The sequence below is a fragment of the Heterocephalus glaber genome, unplaced genomic scaffold, assembly GCF_053883595.1.
Source record: "Heterocephalus glaber isolate CG9 unplaced genomic scaffold, H.glaber_assembly_v1.0 deba00001744, whole genome shotgun sequence".
In the NCBI taxonomy this organism is placed as follows: Eukaryota; Metazoa; Chordata; class Mammalia; order Rodentia; family Bathyergidae; genus Heterocephalus; species Heterocephalus glaber.
The window spans coordinates 257,987-270,887 of NW_028258450.1; the positions used below are offsets into that span (position 1 = coordinate 257,987).

The 12,901-nt window shown below is 45.2% G+C and overlaps 1 long non-coding RNA gene across 2 annotated transcripts; it reads right to left on the minus strand.

Annotated features, from left to right (window-relative positions):
• Positions 1–5,639: 5,639 nt before the first annotated feature.
• On the minus strand, positions 5,640–11,691 carry LOC147821322 (uncharacterized). Of its 2 annotated transcripts, XR_015447129.1 has the most exons (4): positions 11,536–11,691; positions 9,714–9,789; positions 9,375–9,504; positions 5,640–5,811 (listed from the first exon to the last, which is right to left on the minus strand). It is a non-coding gene; the product is annotated as an uncharacterized LOC147821322 (long non-coding RNA). The 2 variants fall into 2 exon arrangements; XR_015447130.1 differs by lacking the exon at positions 9,714–9,789 and having other exon boundaries at positions 11,536–11,687.
• Positions 11,692–12,901: the final 1,210 nt, after the last annotated feature.

A 12,901-nucleotide genomic window follows, 5' to 3' on the forward strand; every position in this document is an offset into this window, starting at 1 on the left:
GTCTATAATAAGCATAATTTTTCTTAATTGGGGCTGTAAAAGGATTAAAAAATCTAACAATTTGTTTTTAAACATTGGGTTTAAAAACTTAAAACTTTTGTTGAACTCAAATAACTATTGTCTTTAGTTATACTTTTCTACTGGGTGTTTAAGACCAAGTTACGGTGAGACCTATATTAAATAAAATCAATCTCTTGTTATCTAACAAGGTCAATTAAGTCTCCACAGGCACTGTCTTGGAACCATGCATAGAGCCTCTTAGCTCCTCTGTCAGTGTCAGCCATAAGGATATGTCACGGCCTTGCTTGACCATGTTGCTTCCTGCGAAAGCATGGGAGATTTTTTTCCTCCAGGTGACATTCCTTTGGCACACTTTTTGTTGGATCTTTACTGTTTTGGTGTTCAGCAACCTCCCTGCTCAGGAGGTTGGATGACTCACCAAAAATGCAGGATCTCAGAGATGGTTCCCTCATGTCCTGGATCTTTTTGTTATTGTTGTTGACCTTGTAGGGCCAGGGCCAAAATATTGGCTGCCTTCTTAGCCCAAATACCTCTTCAGATTTGGTCTCTAAACTTTGGTTGTTGAACACCCAGAAGAGAAGATCAATAACATTAGCATTGTAAGAGGAGTAGTGAACTCAACTATTATAATTTTACCTGGATATAAGCATTTTGGAATAAAAATATAGTTAAACTGTTATTATTGCCAATGATAGTTGCTGTTGTGGTTGGATCCCTGAGTAGCTATCTTTTTATAGGACGTCATCTAAGGAAAATATATCAGCCTACAAGTGTGCCTATTTTCATAGGTGGCTGGAGCATAAGAGAAGGGCAAATACCTGAATCAAAAGGTTATTACCATAAACAATGTTAGAAGACCCATACAATTAGAGGGCATGAATACATTTTGTACACCAGAAAAGGAGCAGTAATAAATATCACAGTTACATAAAACCTTATGTTCTTCACTGTAGTTTGGTACCAAAACCATCTTTCTAATAACACTCTTTTTTATGACACAGAATTTAAGCTTTTGAAGATGACCAATGTGGACATATTACAATAACATATTCAGAACGTAACCAATGTAAACATTTTACAATCACATATTTAGCGCTTAAACATCAATGATAACCAATGTAATCAATTTATAACATATTTAGAATTTAAACTTCAATGATAACCAATGTAATCAATTTATAATAACACATTGAGACAATATTTGTTGTGGTGTGTCTCCCATAAGATTATAAAAATTATTAGGGGGTCCCTTTAGTGAATTAAGACCAGAATAATTATTTTCTGGGTGGCCACTTCTTTATTCACCAAAGGGAGTACCCATAGTCTCTATCTATTTTGACAAACAAAGAATAAGAATATATATATCTTCCTATTTTACAACTGCTTATTGCAATTTGATTATTCCAAGTAGGTGACAATATACATTACTTTTATAAAATAAATCTCGGTGGCACTTTGATCAGTTAGCAACCTGGGAAGGAAGGCATGTCTTTAATTTAATAACATTTATCTGTAAGCGAATTTAACAATAGGTGAATATCTTTTTTAAAAAAAACTTTTTTCAAAAGGTGAAAAGGAAAAGAGAAAAAAATTGAGCTCAACTGTACAAACAGACAAACAACAGACAACAGACAAACATATAAGACAATTTATAAAATTAGAGTGCACTCAAATATATTTAGCCAAATTGAATCGTAATATCCTTTTTATGATTATTAGATTTATAATTGTATGACTGGTCAAAAACTTTGGAATAGTCAATTAACAGAGATCTAGAGATTAGAATCAGAAGGAATGAAAGCGCTTTTATACCTGTAAATATAAAAGGAGCATTTTGAAGTTGTCCCCCACCTTCATAAATTTTTTACCATAAATCTACAATTATCATTCCTCTGGGGGCATCATCTCAGTCCTGGACCCTGCCATGGATTTGTTGGTTGTCGCTGGTGAGGTGGGTCCCTGAGGTGCCGCTGGCTCATCGCTTTCAGCCAGGGTGCTGTCACTGATTCTGTGAGATGTTGGCGGTTCCACCAGCGTGACCCACGGTCTCACGTTCCAGGAGGGCAGCCACAAGATTTTTTCATTATCTGTTAGGGCACAGGTGAAACCTCTCTCCCACGTTATTAAGGCAGGAGAAATTTTTTGACATATGGCCTTTTGTAATCTTAAAAACAAGTTTAATAATTTAGGTTCTAAGGTAGAGTAGATTATAGCTCCTTAGTCTTTGAGTCAACCAAACTGTGTAAGAGGAATCATTTAAAATATTAAGAGGTTGGGAAGGGAAGTTTTCAATCACAAATATAATGGCTAGCAACTCTGACCTCAGTGGACTAAGGCCCAAGTGGGGAGCGGTCAGGGGAGAGACAATTACCCCTTTGCCAGGCCTCACAGAGAGCGGTACCTACATGTTCCCATGATATTAAGTTAAGCTGTCCCTTCCTGGGGAAAAGATGGGACATACATTTGCATGCCTTTTAACAAATCTTCACAGCACCCTTAGGTACTGGGTACATAGCTTGCTTTAACAGCGAATTAAGTAATTTGGCAAAGTTATGCTGTTCTGTTGACAGAGACTGACCCATAGTTAAAACTCAGCAAAGATAGAAAATTACCCCCAGCTGGACACACTTACCACCGGTGTCCCTCGTCCTAGTCCGGAAATCGTCCTGGGAGATCCGTGTGCTGTCTCTCTTACTCCAAGTTTGTCTCACAGGCGAGTTCACCCCTGGATCCGATTCACATCCACGTTGGGCGCCAAATGTAGGGGACAGGGGAAGGGGACGTTACCAGAACCTCTGCAGTTAGTCCTGGTCTCCTGCGAGCCACGGCAGCACATGGCGAATTACAGGAAAGGTAGAAAAATGAGACCTGTCAGGTAAAAGTGCCGAAGACCAAGACCAGACCAGGCCACAACAAGCCTTTATTAGGGGAATAGATCTGCCGGGCTGTCTCTGAACAAAGGAGAGACAAAAGCAATATGGCTGGGGCAGGGAGAGTCTTTTATAGAGACTGGGGTGGGGCTTGTAGGGGCTGAGGTGGGGTTGAGTGAGGTAGTGATCAGGGAGTGGAGGAGCCGGTGACGTCACTAGGTGGTAGGGGGTGAGCGAGTATTAGGTTACTCTCTAGGTGGGACCAGGGGCATGCTGGGAGGAAGGGTTTATTCTTTGGTGGGAGCAACCATCTTGGCATGACATCACCCAGGGGAGGGGCAAGGCACCATAGGAAGAGGGCAGCTACTATACATAATAGCTGCTGAGGTAGTGGAAGACCTATCATTCCAGGCTTTTGTTTTATGACAGTTGGGCGAAGGTCTCTTCTTCTGGAGCTGCTTCCTGCTGACCAGGGGCGAAGATTGGGGCTAGACCTGGATCTGATGAGGCCTATGGCAAGTGGGGACCTCTTCTATTTGTCGTACTGGCTGGTACCCTGCCATGATGAATTCCGTGACTGTCTGGTTGGTGAATGCCCTCATTCGTTCCTGCAAGAAATTTTGAAAACAGCGAACCAGACAGGGTCCGAAGAGTAAGATAAGGCAGATGGTGACCAATGGTCCTATCAGAGGAAGGAGCCAGGGCAGCCAACTACTTAGGGAAAAGAGATTTTCATTTACCCAATTGTTCATGCGTTGATCAATGTTTGAGGCCCTTTCAGTGAGCCTTTTTGCTGCATCTCGTACTAAACCCGATTGATTTGTATAAAAACAACATTCCTCTCCTAGGAAAAGACATATACCACCCTTCTCTGCTGTAAGGAGATCTAGTCCCCTCCTATTTTGGAGAGTGACAGCCGCTAAGGAATCTAGTTGGTTCTGTAAAGTTGTGATTGATCTAGCTATTTCTTTAAGGCTGTCACTTAGCTCTTTAGAGAGAGTTTGGAATTGAGTTAGTGAGGTAGCTAGGCCCCCTACTCCTGTCCCTAAAGCAGCAGTGATGCCTAGTCCTACAAGTAAGGGTATTAATTGGACAGCTCGTTTGTGTCTGACCTGTGTTTTTGTTGGCACTGATAAAGTTTGATTATTGGGTGCTATATCAATGTTCGGGCTGAGGTAAACTAGAGTGCAAGTCCCTGTCCAGTTAGTTGGCAGGCACAGGTGGGCCGAAGTTCCACAAAGGAAGAAGATCCCTTGACTGGGTAAACAGAATTGGTTGTGTATGTCGAAAAGATGTGTGAGTTTGTTATTCTCCATTTCCCATATTCCTAGTGTTCCTGCCAGCACAGCACCTGTTAAGGGTTGAAAAGGTCTTTGGCGTGAAATTTGTTGGGCATTGTTGGTCTTATTTTCCCATTGGAGGAAGAATCTCCTGGTATCTACCAGAAGCCATTCTGGAGAATGGTTAAATGTTGGAATAAGGAGGCATTCTGAGACTGAGGGGGCTGTGTTGCAAGGAGTCCAGGGATGTATAGTCATGCAGGGCATATGTCGACCATTGCAAAACCCAGAATCTTTGCTGAGAAGACCCTGTGTCATAATTTTTGGAGCCCCAGTGAAGCGGACAGGCTGAACAAAGGGGGCATTTTGGGTGACCTTGTAGTTAGTATGACCTGATGGGGCCTGTAATTGTAATGTGTAATTACACTTCCAAGAGGGAAGGTGTCCCAACATGGAGCCCATGGACAAGTTACGCTGAAAACAAAGTGGGGCCTGAAAGCTCAAGATGATGTTACCAGCTATAGGTCCAAGTATAGGCTTTTCCTTACTCTCATATAGAGACAGGTTAGCCATGTACGATTGAAGGAGTTGGGCTGCACGACCTGTTTGTGTTCTTCTTGTCATATCAGTGATGCGAAAGTTGGTGAGGGACTGTTTATTAAATAACTGTAAAGGGTTTCCCATCTTATATTGAGGATGGTAAGTAAGACTGGTTGTAGCCCAGACTTTTGCAGGTACCGGGATGGCTGTATAAGAAGCAGTGGATAGGGACATACAGAGCCAACAGTTACTGGCTAGAGATGGGTTGAATTGATTTAATAGAGAGTGGGTTAGCTGGAGCATGTTATCTAGATAGTGTGGAAGTGAGGAGTGAGTCAATTGGAGGTCATTGTATATGTGTGTAGGGTTGACGGGTAAGGGTGGGGCCATGGAAACTGCATGTAGAGGAAAGAGGAAGATGGAGATGAGGGCACTTAGGAGAATTGTGATGTGGACCCCGTAGTGTATGATGGAATGGTGAAGAGTCTTGTCAAAGGGAAGGAGAGAGGAGTGAAGAAACATTTTGTGTATTTGTGAGGACAAATAAGAATACTGGGAAGGGTGATAATTAGGTAATAGGTTACCGTGAGAGAAAAAAAAACTTGTGAGGGAGCCCTAATGACAGCTGTTAGTTACCCTTGATAAATTACTGTAGACAACCAATAATACTAATGAGGGTAATGATGAGGTAGTATATTGCTGCCAGAATACATTTGTCTATGGTTTTCCAGTCTCTTGGGGCAGTGGCAGTGAGCCCAATCCCAAAGAGAAGGCCCGAAAGAATTAATAAGAGAAGGCTGAGGATATCTGTAGGTGACCCTGTGTATATGGAATCACAATACCCCATGGGTCCCCTAACAAAGGGGAATGTCTTGAGGCAGATGAAGGTGTGTGTACAAACAGCAAATGAGGAGAAAAGAAAAGAGCCCTATCTCAAAACATGAAAAATCAGCTAGTGTTCCCTGTAACCAGAGGTCTGTTACCCACTGGAAGATTGTCTCAGGGATGTCGTCCTGTGGGGAGCACCAAGCGACGTTTTCCAGAGCACACTCAAGGAAGGCCCGAAACTGCTGCTGTAAGAGGATGTGCATCCGTATTACCTAGGAAAGTCAATTGGATTTTGAGCCGATAAAGTTAGAGATGTCAATGAGAGAGAGAGGTTAACTTTCCTCTGGAATCTGTGTGAGAGTACGGAATAATCTGAGTTTAGTAGGTCCTGTGAAAATAGAGGAGTATCTGGCAGTGTTAGATTGTTGTTCAGGCTGTTTTATCTGGGAATCTGGAGGAGCCTTTTTTATCCTGGAAAGATGGAACCAGGGGACTCTTTCCTGGAGTTTTACCGCAGTAGGAGTTATTAATGAAACAGTGAAAGGTCCCTCCCAATGTGGCTGGAGGGGTCTTGGGGACAGGGTCTTGAGATATACCTGGTCACCTGGAGAAAGAGGAGGAGGATGTAGAATACCTGACGAGTCCGGAAAGGGGAGAGTTTGGTTAGCCAGAGTTTGAAGGAGACGACGGGCATAGTTAAGTGTTGGGATATAATCAGCAAGTGCTGGTGATGGGTCTGGTAAGTTAGAAAACAAGAGAGGTCGTCCATACATCAACTCAAAGGGGGTTAAATTTAATGGTTTTCGTGGTGTCGAGCGAAGCCTCATGAGAGCTAAAGGGAGGAGGGTAATCCAATTTTGTTTGAGCTCTATTGAGAGTTTAGTTAGCTGAATTTTAATTAACCCATTGGCTCGTTCTACCTTGCCTGATGATTGAGGTCGATATGGGATGTGTAGTTTCCACTGTATATTGAGTGTCTCTGTTACCTGTCGGGTGATCTGAGAGATGAAGGCAGGTCCATTGTCTGATTGAATGGAACGTGGAAGGCCAAATCGAGGAATGATTTCTGTTAGGAGCACATGAACTACAGCAGCTGCTCCTTCTGACCTGCAGGGAAAGGCCTCTATCCACCCCGTGAAAGTATCTACCAAGGTTAGGAGATATTTAACCTTTTTTACAGGTGGCATATGTGTGAAATCAATTTGCCAATCTTCTCCTGGTAGTTGTCCCCTGGACTGGTGAGTCTTTGTGCGTGTTTGAAAGCCACCTTGGGGACTGGTGGTTGAGCAAATGGGACAGGCCTGTGTTATTGTCTGTGTGTGTGACGCTAAGGATGGGTGGTATAGAAAAGGCCTGAGAAGGTGCAGGAGGGGTTGGGTTCCTATATGGAGTGAGTTATGTATGTCAGTGAGGAGAGGAATTATTTGATCATCAGGTATGACATGGCGTCCCCGATATAGAAGCCAATCATTTCTTAGTGTAGCACCCTTTTTCATGTATTTGGACTTTTCCTGAGGAGAGTAGTTAGGTTTTAAGGGTGGAATGATTAACAACTGATTTTGGCTTTGGGGAACACATTGTTGTGCCATATTGTGGGCAGTTTGATCTGCTCTGTTGTTTCCCTGAGCTATAGGAGAGGAAGATGATTGATGTCCTTTACAATGAATGACCCCCACTTGTGTTGGGAGGGTGGCCGCTTGGAGAAGGGCATGTATTAGACGTCCATTAATAATGGGTGTCCCTTTTGTGGTCATAAAGCCTCTTTCTCTCCAAGTGGAGTTATGAGAGTGTAGGATGTGGTATGCATATTTGGAGTCAGTATAAATATTGCCTCGCCTGTTGTGAGCTAGAGTAAGAGCTCGGATGAGTGCAATTAATTCTGCTTGTTGAGAGGTAGTGTTGTGTGGGAGTGTGTTAGCCTCAATGGTCTGTGTGAAAGAAACTATTGCATATCCTGCCCCCTTCTGGCCAGGCACATGGCTGGAAATTGAGCTGCCATCAATAAACCATGTGAATTCTGGGTCTGAGATAGCCTCTGAGGAGACATTAGGGAGAGAGGGAAGGAGGTTTTCAATTGTTTCTGTGCACGAGTGGGAGAGTGTCTGAACAGGCTCAGGAAGGAGAGTGGCTGGGTTAAGGGAGGGGCAGGACTGAAGAGAGAAAGATGGGTTTTCTATAAAAGTGGTATGGAAGAGCTGTAGCCTAGAGGGGGACAGGTGTGAGAGGCTATAATGAGTGAGTAAGTCCTGTAGGCGGTGGGGTGACTTCACTGTCGTTGGTTGGCCAAAGGTAAGTTTGGAACTTTCTTGGGCTAAGAGGGAAGCGGCCGCCAGAGCACGTAAACATGTAGGCCAGCCTCGGACTGTGTAATCAAGCTGTTTAGACAGGTAGGCAACTGGGGCAAAGTGTGATCCTATGTTTTGTCCCAGAACTCCCAAAGCCAATCCTGTTTGTTCAGTGACATACAGAATGAATGGCTTTTGAAGATCTGGGAGAGCCAGTGCTGGGGCAGAGAGGATAGCAGCCTGAAGCCTGAGAAATGGTCCCTTGATAGAAGTATTATTTATAGGTTCATTTGGGTCTCCCTTGGAAGCATCATACAGGGGTTTAGCAAGTAGACTGAAGTTTGCTATCCATAAGCGGAGAAAGCCTGCGAGCCCCAGGAAAGACAGGATCTCAGCCTTGGAGGAGGGGATGGGGAGGTCCCGAATAAGTTGTTTACGGTCCAAGGTGATCTCTCGTTGCTGATATGAGATCTTAACCCCAAGGTATTGTACTGTGAGTTGGGAGAGTTGGGCCTTGTCCCTAGAGACTCGGTACCCCTTTTTATATAAGAAATTAAGTAATGAGGCCGTGTGTTGTTGAGAGAGTGTGAAGGTGGGGCTGCACAAAAGTAAGTCATCTACATATTGGAGCAGCTTAGAGGGAGACAGGTTTAACTTTAAGAGGTCAGTAGCCAAGGCCTGTCCAAAGAGGTGTGGACTATCCCGGAAACCCTGTGGAAGAACTGTCCAAGTAAGTTGTTGAGAGTGTCCTGTATCAGGGTCAGTCCATGTGAAAGCAAAAAGATTTTGTGAGTTGGGGTGTAGGGGGATGGTGAAAAAGGCATCTTTGAGGTCTAGAACCGTGAAATAATGTGAAGAAGAGGGGATATGGGACAGTAATGTGTAGGGGTTGGGAACAACAGGGTGTAAAGGAAGTACAGCAGAATTGATGGCTCTTAAGTCTTGTACTAATCTGTAGGAACCATTTGTTTTTAAAACTGGAAGGATAGGAGTGTTGTAGGGGGAGTGAGTTGGTCTGAGAAGTCCCTTGTTGAGTAGACTGGTAATTACAGACTTTAATCCTTTTAAATGTTTTAATGCTAAAGGGTATTGGGGAACATTTGGAAATTGAGTGATATCTTTGAGAGAGATCTGAATGGGAGGGTGATGTTTAGCCACAGAAGGGGTAGAGGTGTCCCAGACTGAGGGGTCAATATAAAGCTCCCTAGGAGAAGGTGAAGTTAGATTGGGAGTTGAATCTGTCAGGGGGGCAGCCAGGAGCAGCAGAATACTGGTAGGGTCTAAATTGGCTGAGTGAAGGGTGAGTGAAGCCCTAAATTTAGTTAAAATATCTCTCCCCAAGATGGGGGTAGGGCAGCTAGGAATAACCAAGAAACTATGTGAAAATGTACTGCCCAGCAGAGAACAAGCTAGGGGTGGTGTACTTAGTGGGCTTGAGTGTATTCCCTGAACTCCCACAATAGTTACCGTGGAGGGATGTGTAGGACCTGAGTACTGTGGTAAGGCCGAATAGGTAGCCCCCGTATCAAGTAAAAATGAAATAGGCCTACCTGAGACGCTGACAGTTACCCTGGGCTCATTGAGAGTGATGGCCGTGGGGGCTGTAGATGACCCTGGGCACCGTCAATCCTCCGTCGCCAGGCCGATGAGCTCTGACAGAGACGTCTCCACACCTGCTGACTGGGTTTGAGGAGGGGATGGCCTCTTACCTCTTTGGCGAAGGGGACAGTCAACCCTCCAGTGACCCGTCTGCTTGCAGTCGGGACAAGGGCCAGGCGGTGGCTTGGGATTGGGACATTCTCTAGCCCAGTGTCCAGTCTGATTACACTTAAAACAGGCCCCAGGAGGCCCATCACGAGTAAATGTCCTTTTGCAGGATGGTGGTTTACCCTGTAGGGCTGCTGCCAGCATCTGGTAATTGGCCACTTTTTGTTGTTTTGCTTGTTCCTCACGGTGATTGAACACCTTAAAAGCAACATTGAGGAGCTCAGTTTGTGTGGCCTGGGGGCCCTCCTCAACCCTTTTTAGTTTTCTCCTGATGTCAGGGGCAGACTGTGAAATAAAATGGGTGTTAATAACAATCGTGCCTGCCTGAGAGGTGGGATCAATTTTGGTATATTTTTGAAGAGCATCAGCCAACCTAGAAAGAAACTGTGCTGGATTTTCTTGGGGTCCCTGAGTTATTTCCCTAATTTTATCAAAATTAACTGTCTTTTGTGAAATTCTCTTTAAGCCTTCTCCGAGACAAACAATCATGTAGTCTCGGAGATCTCTGCCTGGGTCTCCATCCTGGTAAGTCCAATCAGGTTGAGTATCTGGCACTGCCTGGGTACCCACTAGTTTAGTTGGATCTGTGGCATGAAAATCATCTGCTGCTGCCTGGGCTGCCCTCCAGACCCTCTGGCGTTCCTCTGGGGAGAGAGTAGTTGAAAGAATTGTATAAATATCTCGCCAGGTCATATCATAAGACTGAGTAAGGTAGCGAAATTCTTTGATATAAACATCGGGATCAGAGAAAAAGGAGCCTAGGCGTTTTTCAATTTGAGAAAGGTCAGAGAAAGAGAAGGGAACATGTACTCTAACAATGCCCTCAGTCCCGGCTACCTCTCGGAGGGGCATCTGTGTGGCCAGGGCTAAAGGTGGAAGGGTGGGATAGCGAGAACGGGTGTGGGGTGGGGAGATGTGAGGTGCAGGGGATGGGGTAGGAGGAGGTAAAGGAGGGTCACAAGATGGCGGAGGAGGGTCACAAGATGGCGGAGGAGAAGGGCCATGTGGTGAGGTGAAAGGAGACAAAGAAGAGGTACAAGATGGCGGAGGAGGAGGGTCACAAGATGGCGGAGGAGAAGGGCCATGTGGTGAGGTGGAAGGAGACAAAGAAGAGGTACAAGATGGCGGAGGAGGAGGGTCACAAGATGGCGGAGGAGAAGGGCCATGTGGTGAGGTGGAAGGAGACAAAGAAGAGGTACAAGATGGCGGAGGAGAAGAAGCACGGGATGAGACATAAGAAGAATTTGGGGGTTTATAAGGTGGGGGAAGTGTTAGTGGTGAGTGATCAGCTGGATCAAATGAGTCAGAATCAGAAAGAGTGGAATCAGGAAGGATGGACTGTGAGGCTTGGGCTAGGAGTACTTGAGAAGGAGAACAGGATTGACAGAGGGAGGGCCGAGAGCGTAGGTAGAAAAAGGCTTGTATGTAGGGGATTTCTGACCATTTGCCATTGCGCTGACAGAAGTTGTGTAAATTCTGTAGTATATTAAAATCAAAAGTGCCATTTTCAGGCCATTGAAACCCATTATCTAATTTATACTGAGGCCAAACCTGATTACAATAGAAAACAAGTCTTTTTGGCTTAAAGTCTGGTCCCAACAATCCAAGGGGTTTAAGTTGTGCCAGGAGGCAGCCCAGAGGCGTTGAGGGAAGGGGTTTGGATTGTTGGGCTCCCATGTTAGGGTGGGTGAGGAGGAGATAGCCCCCTGGGAGAGGGACAAAGGGGAGAAGCGTCCTTGTCTCCTTTGACAATCTCCGAGTTAGTCTCCCAGAGGGAGAGAACGAGAGGAGCCGGGCCGATGGGACGTCTCTCAGGGGCACGGTCCTGGGCCCAGGGCCCGTGGGGGTTTCTCTGACCAAGCGCTTGGATTTCTGAGAAGTCCCCAAAGGGAGAGAAAATGAGACAGAGAACCCAACGAGAGGGAGGCTGAACTGCCTACTCACCCAGAGATTGGTGACCGGTGTGGATGTGTAGTGTCAGCAATGGCAAAGGTAGAAAGCCCCGGCAGGTCCTGGCAACGGCAGATAGGGTTGGTCCGATGGAGATGGCCAAAAAGGCCAATCAACCCCGTCCTGTGGGGGATCGTCCGTTAATGGACCATCTACCATCCGAGTCACGGCACCAGAAATGTCAGGTAAAAGTGCCGAAGACCAAGACCAGACCAGGCCACAACAAGCCTTTATTAGGGGAATAGATCTGCCGGGCTGTCTCTGAACAAAGGAGAGACAAAAGCAATATGGCTGGGGCAGGGAGAGTCTTTTATAGAGACTGGGGTGGGGCTTGTAGGGGCTGAGGTGGGGTTGAGTGAGGTAGTGATCAGGGAGTGGAGGAGCCGGTGACGTCACTAGGTGGTAGGGGGTGAGCGAGTATTAGGTTACTCTCTAGGTGGGACCAGGGGCATGCTGGGAGGAAGGGTTTATTCTTTGGTGGGAGCAACCATCTTGGCATGACATCACCCAGGGGAGGGGCAAGGCACCATAGGAAGAGGGCAGCTACTATACATAATAGCTGCTGAGGTAGTGGAAGACCTATCAAGACCGAGAAGAAGCTGAGCTTTGGGTCTGATCAGTGCTGCTCTGGGCAGCAAAGACAAAAGCCCCCAGCTTACCGCACCTTTTATTCAGTACATCGGGAGAAACAAATGTAACAGATGACTTGCAGAGAGTTCAATAGTTCACATTGGGATAAACAAGGTGTAACGGAAGGCTTGCAGGGAGTTCAGTACATCTCCGGCAAACAAGATGTTAATCAGTCCAAGAACAATGAGGAACTGAGCAGGTGTTTGTTCTCCCAGGATGTTTCTTGTCCTGGAGAATCACAGCATCACTGGATCACTGAAGTCTCAGTTGTGACCGGAGGCCAAACTGGAGTTATTCTGTAGCTGGGCTGTAGGCAAGAGAACTAGGCTAACCAAATGATTTATCCCTAGAATTATGTAGCATTGCTCCCAACAACTGATATATCTGGAAATAAAGTATATTGATATCTGCAACTGACTTTGTAACACATCCAAAACAATAAAATAATTGATGGTGTAAAATGAGTAGATCTGCAACAATGAAAGCAATGTGATAGGAATAATGGGGGCTCACGACACATACTCCAAAGTATGGCTTACAAGACCAGAATGTGCTACCTGAAATTCCATTTCTTTGGCATATTTTGACCTGGTTATTTTATGAAACTGCAGACACAGGAAAAAACTCTCCTTTTGTAAAAGAAATTTACATCTCTAAAGGAAATCTATATTGGTAAAGTATCTACATCAGAAAGAAGACTGCTCTGAGATCACCTCTATTACCTGAGAGA